This window comes from Molossus molossus, unplaced genomic scaffold (assembly GCF_014108415.1).
Source record: "Molossus molossus isolate mMolMol1 unplaced genomic scaffold, mMolMol1.p scaffold_m16_p_26, whole genome shotgun sequence".
NCBI classification, from domain to species: domain Eukaryota; kingdom Metazoa; phylum Chordata; class Mammalia; order Chiroptera; family Molossidae; genus Molossus; species Molossus molossus.
Window position 1 is genome coordinate 429,363 of NW_023425362.1, and position 18,205 is coordinate 447,567.

An 18,205-nucleotide genomic window follows, 5' to 3' on the forward strand; every position below is an offset into this window, starting at 1 on the left:
GCTCTTCCACTATCCCAGTGCGCACCCCTCTCCAAGCAATACCCCTGCCTTCATCCCAGGGCCCATGCAACTAGGGACGACCCCTGTGGCTTGGAGACCACCAAAATTATTCAAACTAGTCCATACTACCATGTTCACAGCCCTGCCTCTCCTTTCCTGTGGAAACCCCACATGCGCTGTGCCTAAGCACTCCAACACGTGTCTTCTGCTCCCTGACACCCCTGGGGCTTCCCCATGTGGTCCTGCAGGAGGATAGGGCCTCCCATCTCCAGGACCCATGAGTGTAACAACTTTATGTTCCTGGGCCTCTCTTGTGTCTCCTCTCGTGGCTGCGCCTAACTGACCATCTCATAAAAAAACACAAAACATCTCACAGAATGCAACCTCAGCAAGCTTGTTTTGTTTGACCCCTCTGCCCTTCCAACCATCCACCCACCTGGCCTCTCCTTTCACTGTCCCCATCTTGCTGAAGAGGGTTACCCTAAAGCCACCATGTCCCTCCCTCACACACCACTGGGCTCTGAGACACTGCTATTACCCCCACCCTTCCTCTGCATCCCAGTCTCCTCTCCAGGCTCTTGCTGTCTTTGCCTGGAAAGTATAAGGTTTGTCCTCACATGTCAGTCTGTGGACCTACGTCCCTGTTTGACACAAAATGAAAAGCATAGAGCGTGGATCTTTAATAAAGTAAACCTGTATAATGAGATAATTCTTTGCAATGTTACAAGAATCACCATTCAAAAAATTACAGTAATAGCAAATGGACTTCACTACGTTTGATTTAGAAGAGTCAAGACCCTGTGTCTATGTGACCGGCTCCTGGCTGTCTAGCCATCTCCCACTGCAGCCTCTGGTCCCTGCTGCACAGATTCCCTTTTCCAAACCACAGGCATCTTCACATTCCTCTCATCTTGCCTTCAAAACCTCCGAGGCCCCAGACGCCCACCACTCACCAGACTGCTTCACAACAGGCTTCCAGGTCCTTGGGCACCCCTACTGCCTGTCCAAACCACCCTGGCCACAAGGACGCTGCATTTTCCCTCGAGTGCAAACTGCCTTCTCCCACCTGTACAGTTCTGCCCCTGCTCTTACGCTCAGACAGTCCCTCTTCTGACAAAATCCCACTTACCCCGCCGGACTGAGCTGCTGCACCTGCACTCAAAGGTTAGACGCTTGGACTTGCCCTGCACTTGGTGTCCTCTGAGCCCACTGGGACGCAGCAACAGACTGTGGGACCAGAGATCACGATTCCTAGAAGCACCTTCAGAAAGAGAAGGCATCTCCACACATGGCAAATGGCCCTCTCTCCTGAGCAACTCACACACTTGGATAACATACAATCCAGGGAAAGAAGGGACCACCCAGCCAAGGCTCTTCTTCCAAAAAAGAAGTTGCAGGACAGGGCAGCTAGAGCTGGCTTCTGTTGTGTCCTGCTTTCAGCCACAGAGTGGGTGAGTGGCTTAGTGGACTACAGGATCCCATCAACCAAAACGAATGGATTAATCCAAAAGACGACCAAAACATAAAAAGGAAAAAGAAGAAATAAGCAACAAAAACAGACGGGACAAATAGAAAAAAACAACAACACAGCAAGATACCAGACATAAACTCAACCATATCAGAAAGTGTATTAATAGATGAATAATTTCCATTAAAGACAGAAATTATGCCCTGGCCAGATTGGCTCAGCGGTTAGAGTATCAGCCTACGGACCAAAGAGTCGTGGGTTCGAATCTGGCCAAGGGCACGTAACTCGGTTGTGATTTGATCCCCGGCTCTGGTTGCAACCAGTCAATGCATCTCTCTCACATAGATGCCCCCCCACTCTATCTGAAGATAAATGGAAAAATATATCCTCAGGTGAGAATTTTAAAAAAGAGAGAGAGAAATTATCAGACTAGACTTTAAAAAGCAAGAAGTGCCCAGCCGGTATGGCTCAGTGGTTAAGCGTTGACCCATGCACCAAGAGGTCACTGGTGTGATTCCTGGTCAGGGCACATGCCCAGGTTGTGGGCCAAATCCCCAGTGGGAGCATGCAGGAGGCGGCCAATTGATGTTCTCTCTCATCGATGTTTCTCTCTCTCTCTACCTCTCTCTAATATCAATAAAGAAAAAAAAAGCAAGAACTATATGCTAAGTATGAAAGGCTTACTTTATTTATTTTATTGATTTGAGAGAGAAAAAAAAACATTAAGAGAGAGAAACGATCAGTTGCCTCCCATACGTGTCCCGACCGGAAATCGAACTTTGGTGTACAGGACGGCGCTCCAACCAACTGAGCCACACCAGCCAAGGCTAAAAAACTTACTTTAAATATAAAGACACAGGTTAAAACTTTTTTTTTAAGGTTAAAAGGATACAGCATACAAACACTAATCATAAGTCTGGTTTTCTTTTGCTCTGATGCCTCTGTCTACTTGAATATCAGGGTAAATGCTGCCCTCACAAAACATGTTGGGAAATATTCCCTCTTCCTCCATGTCTGAGTTTACACAGTATTGGTGTTACTTCTTCCTAAAATGTTAGACAGGTTTCACCACAGCCTCAGGGTTTTTTTGCTGATGTTTCAAATTAAAAACTTATTTCTTTAACTGGTGTTTTCTGTTTCCACTTGCTTCCATTCTGGTAGTTTGCATGGCTGAAGGAGTCATCAAGTCACGGGCATGCAGTTGTTCATAATGTTCCCTGTAACGTCTACTGTCTACTGCTTCCGCAGTGACCTTCCCTTTGCACATATTAGCACTGCCTGTCCTCCTCCTCCTCTTCCTTCTTTTTTATCAGAGCCACTAAAGTCTATTAATTTTATTGGTATTTTTTTTTGAATCCTCACCCAAGGATATGTTTGTTTGTTTTTTGTTTGTTTGTTTGTTTGTTTTTTATCCTCACCCGAGGACATTTTTCCATTTTTTGTTCAGATAGAGCGGGAGGGAGAGAGAGGAAGAGAGAGAGAGAAACATCGATGTGAAGGGACACATCGAGTGGCTGCCACCCGCACGACCAACCAGGGCCGGGGACAAACTGCAACCGAGGTACATGCCCTTAGCGGGAACCGAACCCGGGTCTCTCTGTACCACAGGCCGACGCTCCAACCGCTGAGCCAAACCGGCCAGGGCTGTTTGTTTGTTTTTCCCCCACTTATTCTAGAGAGAGAAGGGAGAGGAGAGAGAGAAACATCAGGGTAAGAGAGAAACATCGACCAGATACCTCCTGTACGCGCCCCAACCAGGGATCGAACTTGCAACCTCGATGTGACCCCTAACTGAAAATAAAAACTGTAACCTTTTGTTGCATGGGGCAATGCTCCAACCAACTGAGCAACCCAGCCAGGGCTCCTCCTAGCTTCTTAAGGTAGAAGCTTAGATCACTGATTTTTTTTAGACCTCTTTTCTATTATAAGCATTTAAAACTCCAAAGTTTCCACAACCACTGCTTTATAGCTGCAGCCCACAGATTTTGATATTTATAATTTTCCTGTGATTTTTTTCTTTGAGATTGTAAGTTATTTAGAAGTATAATGCTTGCCCTGGCCGGTTTTGCTCAGTGGTTACAGCATCGGCCCACGGATTGGAGAGTCCCAGGTTCAGTTCCTGCTAAGGGCATGTACCTCATTTGCAGTTTGTCCCTGGCCCTGGTTGGGGTTGTGTGGGTGGCAACCACTCGATGTGTCTCTCTCACATCGATGTTTCCCTCTCTTTCTTCCTCCCTCTCTTCCTCCCGCTCTATCTGAAGATAAATGCAAAAGTGTCCTCTGGTGAAGATTAAAAAAAAAAAGAAGTATAATGCTTAATTTTCTAATTATTTTGAGATTTCCAAATAGTTCTTTGTTACTGATACCTAATTTTTGTTGTGCTCAGAGAGCAGGCTTTTATGTGACTTCATTCCTTTAACTGTATTGGTATTTGATTTATGGCCTAGCATGGGGTCAACAAACTTGTTCTATAAAGAAATAAAGTCATTACTTTCAGTTTTGTAGGTGACAATGGGAGGTCTCTGTTGCCATGTTCTCTTCCTTCTTCTTCCTAACAAACCCTTTAAAAACATAAAAACTGCCCGGCCGGTGTGGCTCAGCGGTTGAGTGTCAACCCATGCACCAAGAGGTCATCAGTTCAATTAAGGCGCATGCCCAGGTTGTGGGCCCGATCCCCAGTGTGGGTATGCAGGAGGTGGTAAATTGATGTTCTTTCTCATCAATGTTTCTCTCTCCCTCTCCCTTCCTCTCTAAAAGCAATCAAGAAAAAAATAAACATAAACATAAAAACTACTCAGTTTACAAGCTGGAGAGAACCAAGCAGTGGGCTGGACGTCTACACAGGCTGCAGTGTCCTCCCCAGTAGCCTTCCTAGGACACGGTCCATCCTGGTGAATGTGGTGTGTGCACTGGAAAATAGGGTTCACTCTGCTGCTGTGGAGTGTCAGTCAAGTTGGTTGATAATATATGATAACTGATAAATCAGCTGACAACTGAGTCTGTGACTACTTATATCAACTAATGAGAGGAGGTTTGCAATTTATTTACTTCTTGATTTACTTAATGATTTATTTACATCTCCTTTTGATTTTATAAGTTTGTTTTTTTATCCTCAACCAAGGACATTTTTCCATTTTTGTTCAGATAGAGTGGGAGGGAGAGAGAGAGAGAAACATCAATGTAAAAGGGACACATCGAGCGGCTGCTTCCTGCACAACCCAACCAGAACCGGGGACAAACTGCAACCAAGGCATATGCCCTTGACCAAAATCGAACCCACGACTCATTGGTCTGCGAGCCGATGCTCTAACTGCTGAGCCAAACTGGCCAGGGCTTGATTTGATAAGTTTTTGCTTCATGTATTTTGAATTAATTTTATTATGTGGATACATATTTAGGATCGTCATGTCTACTCAATGAGCCACCTCTTCGACCACTCTGAAACGCCCTTCCTCTCTCTCGAACAGGCCACCTTGTTTCATTGCACTTCAGACACTGTGCTTGCAGACCAAAGGGCTGCGACCTGCATCGAGCACGCCTGTGGGCACCCTCTTCCCAAATGCCTGGGCTCAGTGTGACTCACAGCATTTCAGACCTTGTCACTGCCACCACACTGCCATGGTGATCTGTCACCAGGGACCTTTAACGTTACCACTGTCACGTTCGGGGCCTCACAACCTGCTCCCACATAAGACCATGAACTCAACTGAGAAATGCTGTTCACGGCTCCACTGACCACCTTCCCCATTTCCTTCCTCTCCTCGGCCTCCCTGTTCCCTGAGACACAACGATACTGAAATCAGGCCGATGCCTACCCTACAACAGCCTCTCGGTGTTCAAGTGAAGGAAAGAGCTGCACGTCTCTCACTTTAAATCAAAAGCTGGACATGAGGAGCTTGGGGAGGAAGGCGTGTTGGAAGCCAAGATGAGCTGAAAGTTAGGCCTCCTGTGCCAAACAGCCAGCCACACTCTGAATGCCAAGGCAAGCTATTCATGGGCACTGGAAGTGCTGCTCCAGTGAACACACGAGGGACAGAATGCAGCAGACTTATCACTGATACGGAGAAAGTGTTAGTGAATGAGATAAGACGTTTTCATGCCTTTCTGCAGCCCTTGATCAAGGACTAAACTCTGACTGTCAAGTCTCACTACGTAAGACATACACTTTGTGAGCTACAGCTTCTGTAGTGACTCCCTGATGAACCAGGGCAAAATGAACTGAGAAGGATTCTCATTCCAGATGCCATTAAGAACATGAGGGTTCACGGGAAAGGTCAGAACAGCACCATGAACAGGAGTTTGGAAGGAGGCGACTCCAGCCTCATGGCTGCTCTGCGGGCTCCAGCTCTCAGGAGCCAGCGGCTGCGGGGGTGGGGAAGCAGGAGAACCAGAGTTAGAGGTGGAGCCTGAAGGTGGGGCTGCCTGGCTGCAAACTCATGATGGGACTTGAAGGGACGAGGAGCTGCTGCTTACAAAGGAGCCAAGAAAGGGGTTTCTCGAGATGGAACCCACTCCTGGGAAGAGGCTGAGGATGGTCAGACGACAACAAAGGAGTGAGAGCGTCACATCGCTCAGCAACAGGGCAGCGGCAGGGTTTGTGGGGACTGACTGCAGGAAAAGAATGAAAAAGAGACATAAAGGAGAAAAGGAAAGCAATTGTCAACAGTTTGGCTCGAATAAACTCACAACAAAACAAACAGAGAGAAAAGGAAAAGAAAGGAAAGAACAGATCATCCTCTACAATTACCTTATTTCAGAAAACAATGACTTTTAAATATCAAAAAAAGGAAAGCCATAATTTCAGGATTAAGGACAATGTCTCACTTTGAAAAAATATAGTTTTAAGAAAAACTCACCTCATAACACTTATTTTGTTCATCTCACCAATATTACAGACTAGCATTTGAGAAATTATTTTACCACCACCACCACACATGAAAACAAGAGGTTATTCTTATAATCTTTAATTTAGACCATCAGCTCATAGCTCACATCAGTACATTCTGTTATACCATTATGTCAGAAATCTCTCCATACGGACATTTCTGTTTCCATCCGCTATCTATGCATTTTAAGAAATACTGACTGCAACTGCGGCATCCTTTAAAAAGTTCATCACAGCCCAGCTGGTGTGGCTCAGTGGTTAAGTGTCAACCCATGCACCAAGAGGTTGCTGGTTTGATTCCTGGTCAGAGCACATGCCCAGGCTGTGGGCCCAATCCCCAGTGGGGGGCGTGCAGGAGGCAGCCAATCGGTGTTCTCATTGCCGTTTCTGTCTCTCTCTCCCTTTCCCTTCTCTCTCTAAAATCAATAAAGGAAAAAATTGTTTAAATAAAAAGTTCATCACAATGGCTCTGCTTCAGTTGTAGCTAATTTCAATGCCCAAGGAACTGCTCTCAGGAGAGACTGCAGACTTCTTTTCCAAACGTTCCTCATCTCCCAGCACCCACACGCTGCCCCGCAGAAACGCTGCCTCTCCTTAGGCGACCTCACCCAAAGGGAAGGCTCTCATTCTCCTTCCCTAGACAACAGACCCTCTCAAGTTCTATTACGAGACTGTAGGCCCAGCACTGACACTTGCTTGAGATGTCAGGATTCCTGCCACACCCTGACAACGCCCTCCACCCTCCAGTCTCTCTGAAATGCCAAGCACCGTAACACCAACATCTTCCAGATGCTTTTCCAACAGCCGCCGAAAGGAACTTGAACTTCTGTGTCTCTATTTACTTTTGCTGGTTAGCATGATCATCAGCCAGAAGGTAGGTCCCAAAGAGAAATGCTTCCATAGGATCAGATAGTTCCAAATGGAGCTCTTCACAAAAGAACACTCTGAGATACAGACTGTTGCTAAGAGAAATTGGAATCTATAAGATTTACAAAGTCCTGGATCTGCTGTGTGACCTGAGGCCAGTTACATGACCCCTTGTACTTTGGTGTCCTCACCTGTAAACTGGTAACAGTGAGCATCTGTCTTGTAGAGCTTCTGTGAGGACTGAGTTACCCACTTAAAGAGCCTAGAACAGTGGCCTGCACATGTTATCCTCAAAGATCCTGAGTGCACAGGAGAGAAGGAAAGAGACAAGGTCACCTTGCTGCAGAGAACAGGTTCAGTGGCGGAACAGCGGCAGGCACCGCTCACAAGAGCTGAGTGTGGGCCTCTCCCAAACCCACCTTCAGTGGCATCACACTGGTAGCTTAAGCTGAACAGGAAGCAAGTGTCTGCACTGGAAATTCACAAATGCAACAAACCAGGACGCTTTCTTACTCTCAAAAAGAGCTAGTGGTCAAACTTTCACCCACACACTACTGGAATTCTATTTGGCCTGAAAAAAAAAATGGTGATGTGAGATGTGAGTCCATGGAGACAGTGAATATTTGTACAATCAACTGATTAATGAGACAATGTCTCAAAACTGGGCGGGGAGGTGGGGGGTTGGCCTAATTGAAACAGATGAATAAAATCAGAAGTGAAAAGAAGAAATAACCACTGACACAGAGGTGAATTAAAATGATTATAAAACAGTGATTTACACAAGTCTATGCTCATGCTCTCAAAGCATGTCTGAGCCATCTAGACTACTGGGAACACACCATCCCAGCCCTGTGCAGGGGCAGAGCCCTCCTCTAGGACAAGGCTAGCTCCACAGGCAGCCATACTGAAGGCTCCACCTGGATGTCCCCAGCACAAACGGAGCTTGTTTAGGACAGGGGCTGTCTTTCACAGTCCCTTACATCCCTGGGTCCTAGCTCTAAGCTGGACATAGAGCTGGTATCCTCTGTGGGTTCACTAAATCAACCAATAAACAAACTTGATACGAGTTCTTAAAGGCTGACTCTTCCTGAGATGGCAGTAGGGTAGAGTGGACAGCAGGGTAAGGAGCTGAGCAGACAGGAGCACAGGGCTAAGGTCCACAGCTCCTACCTGTGTGACTCAACGGGTGTGGGAGACTCTAGTTTTGCCGTTTTCACTGTCCACTTCTTCAACAGCAACAGAGGTTCAGGTGGGTATTTGGCCACCTCCTTAAGGCTAACTTCCCAGTCTCCCCTTGCAGCCAGCTACAGTCAGGAGAGTAAAGTCGGGGCAAAAGGCTGGGCAACACTGGAACCTCAAGGCCTTACTAGGTGTGAGCTCCTGGGTCCTTCTGGCCCTTCTGCCTCCTGGGAGATGGCAAGAAGCAGAACCACCCTTCTGACTCCACAGGTGAAAGCCAGCGGCTGAGGCAGGTGGCGCCAGACCGCACTGCTGGTGAGGGGAACGCAGTTCCACCTCACTAGAGCCACTGCTCTTTGGGATGACCTTCTTGTTGCACAGCTCAGTCTATACCTTAATATAATCTGAGCAAGTTTCTTAACCTCCCGAGCTTTAGCTTTTTCACCTGCTAAAGGGTTAGAGAGGAGTTAAGTAATACACCTAGCATATAATAAGTGCTCAACCAATACATGAATTTACTGAATGAATGCAAGGAGAGAAGTGATATCACTGACATGTATTATAAGCTCAATGAGTGTTCATTCCCTCCCACCTTTTTAAAAAATTTTAAAAAAATTTTTTCTTTATTGATTTTAGAGGAAGGGAGAGGGAGAGATAGAAACACCGATGTTTTCCAAAATATACAGAGTGCTCATACAACTAAACAAAAGGAAGACAAAGAACTCAATTGAAAAATGGGCTCTGGCCCTGGCCGGTTTGGCTCAGCGATTAGAGCGTCGGCCTGTGGTCCAAAGACGCCCGGTTCGGTTCCCACTAAGGGCACGCACCTCGGTTGCGGTTTGTCCCCGGCCCTGGGTGGGTCGTGCGGGTGGCAGCCACTCAATGTTTCCCTTTCACATTGATGTTTCTCTCTCTCTCTTTCTCTCTCTCTCCCTCCCATTCTATCTGAGCAAAAAATGGAAAAATGTCCTTGGGTAAGGATTAAAAAAAAAAGCCCTGGCCAGTTTGGCTCAGCTGTTGGAGTGTCGACCTGCGGACCAGAGAGTCCCAGGTTCGGTTCCTGCTAGGGGCACGTACCAAAAAAAAAGTGGAAAAGACCTAAGTAGACACCTCTCCAAAAAGGATATACAAATGGCCAAGAGACATGAAAAAATGCTCAATGTCATTAATCATCAAAGAGATGCAAATTAAAACAACTATGAGGTATTACCTCACACCTGCCAGAATGGCTGCCATCAACAAATCATCAAACAACAAATGCTGGAGAGGGTGTGGAGAAAAGGGGACTCTAGTACACTGCTGGTGGGAATGCAGACTGGTGCAGCCACTATGGAAAACAGTATGGTGTTTCCTCAAAAAATTAAAAATTGAATTGCCATTTGACCCGGTGATCCCACTTCTAGGAATATATCCTAAGAAGCCTGAAACACCAATCAGAAAGAATATATGTACCCCTATGTTCATAGCAGCACTATTTACAATCGCTATGATCTGGACACAACCCAAGTGTCCACCAGTAGATGAGTGGATAAAAAGCTGTGGTACACCTCTAGCCGGTTTGGCTCAGCGATTAGAGCATCAGCCTGCGGTCCAGAGAGACCCGGGTTTGGTTTCCACTAAGGGCACATACCTCAGTTGCAGTTTGTCCCTGGCCCTGGTTGGGTCATGCAGGTGGCAGCCACTCGATGTGTCCCTTTCACATCGATGTTTCTCTCTCTCTCTCTTCCTCTCTCTCCCTCCTGCTCTATCTAAACAAAGAATGGAAAAATGTCCTCTGGTGAGGATTTAAAAAAAAAAAGCTGTGGTACATATACACAATGGTGTACTATGCAGCTGTTAGAAAGGTCTCTTATCCTTTGAGACGACATGGAGGGACCTCGAGAGTATTATGCTAAGCGAAATAAGCCAATCAGAGAAAGAGAAATACCACATGATCTCACTTATTTGTGGAATATAATGAATAAGGTGGGCTGATGAATGAAACAGACCCAGAGATATAGAAAGGAGTATGGTTCAGACTGACAAATCTCAGAGTAGGGGGGCGGAGGGGATGTACGAGATAAACCAAAGAACTTATGTGCATATATGCATAACCAATGGACATAGACGACAATGCTAGGGGTTGGGGGGTGGGGGTGGGGAAGAGGGTGTCTGGGGGGAAAAAGGAGAAACATCTGTAACAAAAATAAATTAATAAAAATAAGGAAAAAAAAGAAACATCAATGAGAGAGAACATCAATTGGCCGCCTCCTACACGCACCCACTGGGGATCAGGCCCACAACCTGGGCTTGTGCCCTGACTGGGAATCAGACTGGTGATCTCCTGATGCTCATGGGTCAACGTTCAACCAGTGAGCCACACTGGCTGGGCTTTCCTTTTTTTTTTGGTACATGCCCCTAGAGGGAACCAAACCCAGGACTCTCTGGTCTGAAGGCCTAGGCTCTAACTGCTGAGCCAAACTTGCCAGGGCAGCTTTCCTTTTTTTTAAATCCTCACTCGAGAATATGTTTTTTGGTTTTTTTTACTGATTTTAGAAAGGGAAATTGGGAAAACGGGGGAGAGAAACATCAATGTCTGAGAGAAACATCAACCGGTTGCCTCATGTAAACACACCCCAAACCAGCAACCTAGGTACGTGTCCTGCCTGGGGAATCAAACCAGCAACCTTTCGGTGCATGGGACAATGCTCTGACCAACTGAGCCACAGCAGCCAGGGCTCATTCCCTCCCCCTTTAACATGAGTTTCAATACGTGGTGAACAACAGCCACCCATGTGGCTGCTTATCTTCAGCACAGTAAGAGTGGAGGAGGCCGAGAAGGCTGCATGCTGTGACTCCCCTACAAGAAAAGCCCCCACCCTAGGCAGGCCCAGGCTCAGTGCTGCCTGGTGCTTCTTCCTGACCACCATTTACTGACCATCAGCAAATGCTATTCCCTGATTTGGAGCTGTGTGTCTGGGAAAACATGAGCAACTCAAGAAAAACAAAACAAAAACCAAGCAAGAGTGGTCAATCCTTTCCAGAAACAGCAAAATGAGACTTGAAAAGGGCATGCTGCTAATGAGACCAGGGTCACAGGCAAAGCCCAGGACTGGCCTGGGTAAACCTGGATTGGTGAGCACCCTATCAAAACCAAGAACACTAGCATTCCAGGCTTTCAAAACAGTGTCTCAACAAGATCTTTTGCCCATAGAATGAACTGGATCTTCAAAAATGTCATGAGTTTTATGAACTTTTCATTTTCACACATTTTAAAGTCAGTGTATCAATTCCACCTTCCCAACCCTCATCCACATACACACCGCTTGAGTTTTTTAATTTAAATTATGATGGATTTCTAAACCAGTTTTAGAAATTTGCACATTTACAACATTGAGTCTTCCAATCCAAAACTAGAGTACATCTGTCCATTTACCCAAGTCTTCTTTAATTTCTCTAAAAACTTCACATCTTTTATCAGATTTATTCCGAGGTACTTTTTATTTGTAATGCTACTATATGCATGATTTTTTAACTGCAATGTGTTTGTTGATGATATATGATAATATTTTTATAAATTGATTTTGTATCCAGCAACTTCCTAAGTGATACTGATTTAAGTTATCTATAGATTGGTTGGGGCTTTCTACATATACAATCATATCATCAATGAATAACAGTTTTGTTTCTTCCACTCAAATTATTTTCTTTTTTCTCACTTTTCTGATTTACTGGTCTGGCTAAAACCTCCATCATGATCAACAGGAATGATCAGCGTAAACAGCCCTGACTCCTTCCTGCTGTCATGAGGAAAGTTTTCTTTTTCTTTTTTGGTCCGTGCCCCTAGCAGGAACCGAACCCCGGACTCTGGTCCGCAGGTCAACGCTCCAACCGCTGAGCCAAACCAACCAGGGCACAAGGAAAGTTTTCAATGGCGTCACCAAGCATAAGGGTTGCTGAAAGTTTCTTCTGTCGGAACAGAAAAGTTCCACTCCTTTTCCCGCTACTCTGGAAGTTTTCTGTTTCTATTCTATAGTGGCCCCTGAGAAGTATCATTTATACACTTACTAAAATCTGCAATGAATCGACGCCTCCCCCAACCCCAGCTGTTACAAAGCCCCTGGAGTACTTTTCCCACCATTTCCCTCCTCAATTTATATGCTACTGTCACGTCTTACATAACTCCACCTTGATTTACTCCATAAGACACTGCCACTATCATTTTTATAAATAATGTTCATTTCTATTTGCTTCTCATTCTCTCTTGAATCTCAGTTCTTCTACTTGAAATCATTTTTCCTGCATATTCTTTGGAAGTATCTTTGGTAAAGAACTGCCAATGACAAACTCTTCAGTTTTTGTTTTCTTAAAACTGTCCTTTTTTCCACCTCATTCTTGAAAGAATTTTTGCCTGAGAAAAACAAACAGAATACCTAGAAATAAAGAATACAGCATATGGGTTTAATATCGAAGCAGGTACAGTGAAACGGAAATCAGTGAGCTAGAAAACAGGAGGAAATCACTCAGGATGAGGCCTAGAGATGGTGGCAGTGCCAAGTAGAGGCCGGGCGGCATGGAGGGCAGAGGCAGACGGAAGTTAGCAATGCCTGCTGTCAGGCAGTGAAGACACAGCTCCGCAGCGCCTCACGCCCACCGTTGCCCTGAGGAGACTGCTGTGCAGACGACCTTCATCTGTATTGTTTCTCTGGTCTATTTTCAGATCTGACTTTGTCTCTGGTGCTCTGCAGGTATACTCTCTCCTGACTAGCTGTAAATTATCTTTTTATTTATCCTACTTATGGTTCATTTGTCTCTTTGAATCTGCAGGTTGGGTTTTTTTTACAAATTCTTAAAAATCTTTAGCCTTTATCTTTTCAAATAATAGTGTCACCATCCTCATGTCGTTTTATAAAACAACAATTAAACACGCATTAGAGACTGTCCCTCTGCCCTCCATGCTACCTAACCTCTACTATGTACTGCCACTCTAGGCTTCATCCTGGGTGATTTCCCATTTTCTGGCTCACTGTTTCCTCTTCACTGTACATGACTCGATATTAAACCCACATACAAAGTAGGGGAAAAGCAGGTTTACAGATGTTCCTGTGGAAAATAATACAATAATTAATCAATAATAATACAAGAATAAACTCTGTGTTTTGCATACTCACAATAGTAAACCTACTTTTACCCCACCCTATACTGTATTCTTTATTTCTAGACATTTATTTGGTTCTTTTTCAAATATTGTAGATCATAGTTTCCTGCAGATATTTTACTTATTTAAATATTTCTTTAAGAATAAAAAGCATGTTTATTTTATAGTCTGTTTCTGATCATTCCAAAATCTGAAGTTTTAGAGGCTCTGTTTCTATTGGTTTTCACTCATGGTGCCTTATTTCCTTGTGTACTTGGTCCTTAAAAAATACCTGTAAGAGTCTGGCCAGTGTGGCTCAGTGGTTGAGCATCAACCTGTGCACCAAGAGACTGCTGGTTCAATTCCCAGCCAGGAAACATGCCCAGGTTGTGGGCCTGATCCCCAATACGGGGCATGCAGGAGGTGGCCAATCGATGTTCTCTCTCTTCAATGTTTCTCTCTCTCTCTCCCCCTCTCCCTTCCTCTTTCTCTAAAATCAATAAAGAAGGAGGAAAAAAAGTAGCTGTAAGGATTTTTTGCATCTTAGGATGACAGCAACTTCCTCCAGAGAGGTTTTCTCTGTAGGATATGTGAAGGCATTACCAAACCAGAAAACAAACTCCATTCATGCTTGATTACCCTGAACTACCAAGCAGTATAAACCTGGGCTATAGGTCCTCACAAAGGCTAACCTAGAGACACAAGATTGTTCCCACTTTTTTCCTGCCACATTTAGTACAAAGATACCAGGTGGGAGCAGGGATAGAGTGAGGCAGGCATGCCTCTAGTTCACTCTAACTCGGAGAATACAGATACAGCCTTGCCTTTTGCACCCCGTTTAGTACAGGGATGGCTTCCTTCAGGCTCTCGCCTTGAGAGGGCTGTAGATTTTAACTACTGTTCATACCCTACAAAGCTGCTCAAGTCTAAGTCCCACTTTGTCCAGATCTTCGAATGCCCTCAGGGCAAAGGTAGATTCCATCCCATTCTGCTTGAATTACCTTTCTGGGTCCCTATTTTTTGTTATATTTTGGTCTAGAACTTCCTTGCTATATTTTCAGTTCTTTGATTTCTTTCTTTTTTTTTTAATCCAACAATTTTAGTTGCATTCCATAGGGTAGGGCTGGAAGAACAGAGGGCAGTCCAAATAACCAGCCTAATATTTATCAAAAACATAAGACAGTGCTGCTTTTCTTGCAAAATATGCCTAATACATAATTCTATATACTGAAATTCATAGTCTCTCATCACTTTGAAGAATCATTCCACTTTCAATGGGCTGCTACTCATGCTCATGAGACATGTGCTGTCAATCTAACAACTGACTACAGGCTGTAGGTGATTGATCTTTTACTGCTAGCTGAAGATTTTTTTGTCTTTCATGCTATATGATTCCAATGTCTGGGTGCATGTTTCTTTTTATTTATACTACTTGGGAAATAGTGCGCTTCCATTCTGGGATTCCAACTGCACATTTACAATGCATTTTTATTCTAGCCTTCATTTTCTCTTAATTTCATTTTCTATCTCCCATCTCTCAGGGCCGCACACTGTGTAACTTCTTCAGATACATATTCCAGTTCACAATTCTGTCTTCAGCCATCTTTAATCTGTCTAATCCACATACACTGAGTTTTTATTTCAACTTTTTTTCATTTCAAGTTGATCAAGTTTTACTTGGATCATTTTGATACTTTGCTTTATATTACTAATATTTATTCTATACATATTTCTTCAAATACTTCATGCATTATTACCCATATTGCACCCGACTATTCAATATCTGTAGGCCTCCGGGCATCTAATTTTGCTAACTCTTTCTCACAATGGTGTGTGTTTTCTGACTGTAAATTCGAATTTGCTTAAATTTAATCTATAAAATCCCGAGGGCCTACACTGCGTGTGCTTTCCTCTGAAGACGGTTCATGTTTTCTTCAGCAAGGAGCAAAGGAGTGCTATCATGATGCTCACTGTTCCTTTTCCTTTTTCTCTTTTGGCCTTTAGAGCAGTATCTTAATTTTTAATGCACTGAAGTAATCACAAGAAACTATATTTACTGTGATTTATCCAGCATCTAATTGGAGTGCCATGCGAGAGCTTTTTAGGAGCACCCAATATGGCTGGACACACGAGTCCCTCCCTCCTTTGTACATCTTCCACATGGGCAGTTTGTTCTGGGCAGAACCCTTGACAGTGTCAAGGCTCTAGCTCATGGGTACCTCACCACACATGCATGACTGTCCCCATTTTATTTGGATTACAACCTGGCTTGGAAAGACCATAACACAGCTTCTCAAAACCAGATTCAGAGGATAAAAAAACAACCAAAGACAATAAACTATATGCTCCCTTCAAAACTAATTTTTTGCTGTCGTCCATCTTTGCATTTCCACTTATACAGGACAGTTGCACAAATTACACAATAAAGCAGAAAAAGGGAAATCACCTTACCTTTTGTGGAAACTTCTTGTTTAAATTTTGTATTCAGGCAAAATATAAAAACATTTGGGGTTTTTTCTTGTAGTATATGCAACTTTAAGAAAAATTTTTTCATTCAGTAGAAGATTTATAATTGCTTCACCTGAAAAATAAAAAGAAAAAAAACTTAAGTTTTGCTTTTGTAAATTACCAAAATTGTAGGAAAAAGTAAAACAAAAATCAGTATATTTACTTAGTACTCATATTATCAAAACATTTCATGATGAAGGAACTAAAAACTCCCTTTTCTTTGTTTTAGAGAGTTTGGTACCGATGACAGATGCCCCCGATCCTGTGTCTGGTTAATCAGCTCAGTGGCTGGAATATCATGCACAGACTTCAAGGATGCAGGAAAGAACTCTATATGGAGTTGTTCAATTTTGTAACTTTGCAATATCACCTCAAGAAATGCATATTCCCACCCTGGCCAGGTAGCTCAGTTGGTTAGAGCGTCGTCCCAATACGCCAAGGTTTTAGGTTTGATCCCTGGTCAGGGCAAATATAAGAATCAACCAATAAATGCATGGATAAGTGGAACAACAAACATTGATGTTTCTCTCTCCCTCTCTACACCCCCCCCACACACTCCATTCTTCTCTCTCTCAAAATTTAAAAAAAAAACAAAAAAACATGTTTCTGGTCACAAAGTGACTGACAACCTATCACAATGTCTGGAAGAAAAGTACCTAAAAGTGCTCCAACAGTGACATCTGATTACCAAGTCGAGTGACCAGCACTGCTTGGTGAAAAGAGCGACTCCAAGGTCTACAGCAAAAGCATGGACATGTGGAGCCTGGGACTACTCACTTAGTATTTGCACAAAGTCATGATTTTACTTTTTGAAAACTAGACTTTAGCAATAGAGAGGGGTACTATTCTAGAATATGAGACAATCATCAAAAGTAATATTTAGATATTTTTGGATCTAACTAGAACAAATCAAATGGAAAAAGATATTTTTGAAGCTATTGGGGAAATCTGAATATGGACAGGTATTAGAAAACATTAAAGATGCCCTAAACCAGCCCTGGCTAGAGTCGTGGGTTTGATTCTGGTCAAGGACACATACCTCGGATGTGGTTTGGTCCCCAGCCCTGGTTGGGGTTGTGCGGGAGGCAACCAATCAATGTGTCTTTCCTCTCTCTCTCTCTCCCCCTCCCTCCCACTTTATCTGAAGATAAATGAAAAAATGTTCTCGGGTGATGATTAAAAACACACAAAAAAACAAAAAAAGTAGAGAGAGAGAGGAAGGGAGAAGGCGAGAGAGAGAGAGAAACATGAATGAGAGAAGAGAACCATCAATAGGCTGGCCTCTTGCACGACTGCTATTGGAGATCAAGCCCATGCAACCCGGGCATGTGCCCTGACCTGGAATAGAACTGGCGATCTCTTGGTGCAAGGGATGATACTCAACCAACTGAGCCACACCCGCCAGGGCTCTGGACTTTGTTTTTAAAATACTCCTGCCACCCTGGCCGGTTTTGCTCAGCGGTTAGAGCATCGGCCCACGGTCCAGAGAGACCCGGGTTCGGTTCTCGCTAAAGGCGCGTACCTCGGTGGCGGTTTGTCCTGTCCCTGGTTGGTCGTGTGGGTGGCAGCCACTCAATGTGTCCCTTTCACATCGATGTTTCTCTCTCTCTCTCTTTCTCTTCCTCTCTCTCCCTCCCACTCTATCTGAACAAAAAATGGAAAAATGTCCTCAAGTGAGGATAAACAAATAAAATAAAACAAAATACTCCTGCCAACAGCAGGCCTAAGGGTTGCAGGTTTGATCCCCAGCCCCAGTCAGGGTTGTGCAGGAGGCAATCAATTGATGTGTCTCTCTCACACTGATGTTTCTCTCTCTCTCCCTTCCTCCCTCCCTCCCTTCCACTCTATCTAAAAAAAAGTCAATAGAAAAACATCCTTGGGTGAGGATTAACAACAACAACAACAACAAAAGTACTCCGCCAAGTCCTGACCTGTATGACTCAGTGGTTAGAGCATCAGCCTGCAGACCAGAGTCTCGGGTTCGATTCCCGGTCAAGGGCACATAACTCAGTTGCAAGTTTGATCCCCAGCTCCGGTTGGGGTTGTGCAGGAGACAACCAATTGATGTGTCTCTCTCACATTGATGTTTCTTTCTCTCTCTTCCTCCCTTCCACTCTACCTAAAAAATCAATACAAAAGTATCCTCGGGGGAGGATTTAAAAGGAAAAAAAAAAAATTCTAC

At 44.2% G+C, this 18,205-nt stretch overlaps 1 protein-coding gene across 5 annotated transcripts in view; it reads right to left on the minus strand.

Annotated features, from left to right (window-relative positions):
* PPP6R2 (protein phosphatase 6 regulatory subunit 2) overlaps window positions 1-18,205 on the minus strand; it is a 72,664-nt gene that overhangs the window by 38,803 nt on the left and 15,656 nt on the right. For 2 of the 5 annotated variants that reach the window (XM_036278264.1, XM_036278268.1), the window contains exons 2-4: window positions 15,967-16,096; window positions 7,640-7,791; window positions 7,412-7,519 (exon numbers count right to left, since the gene is read on the minus strand). The gene's annotated coding sequence lies outside the window, so the exon portion shown is untranslated. The remainder of the gene's footprint in view (window positions 1-7,411; window positions 7,520-7,639; window positions 7,792-15,966; window positions 16,097-18,205) is intronic. The other 3 variants (XM_036278266.1, XM_036278267.1, XM_036278265.1) reach the window with 3 other exon arrangements.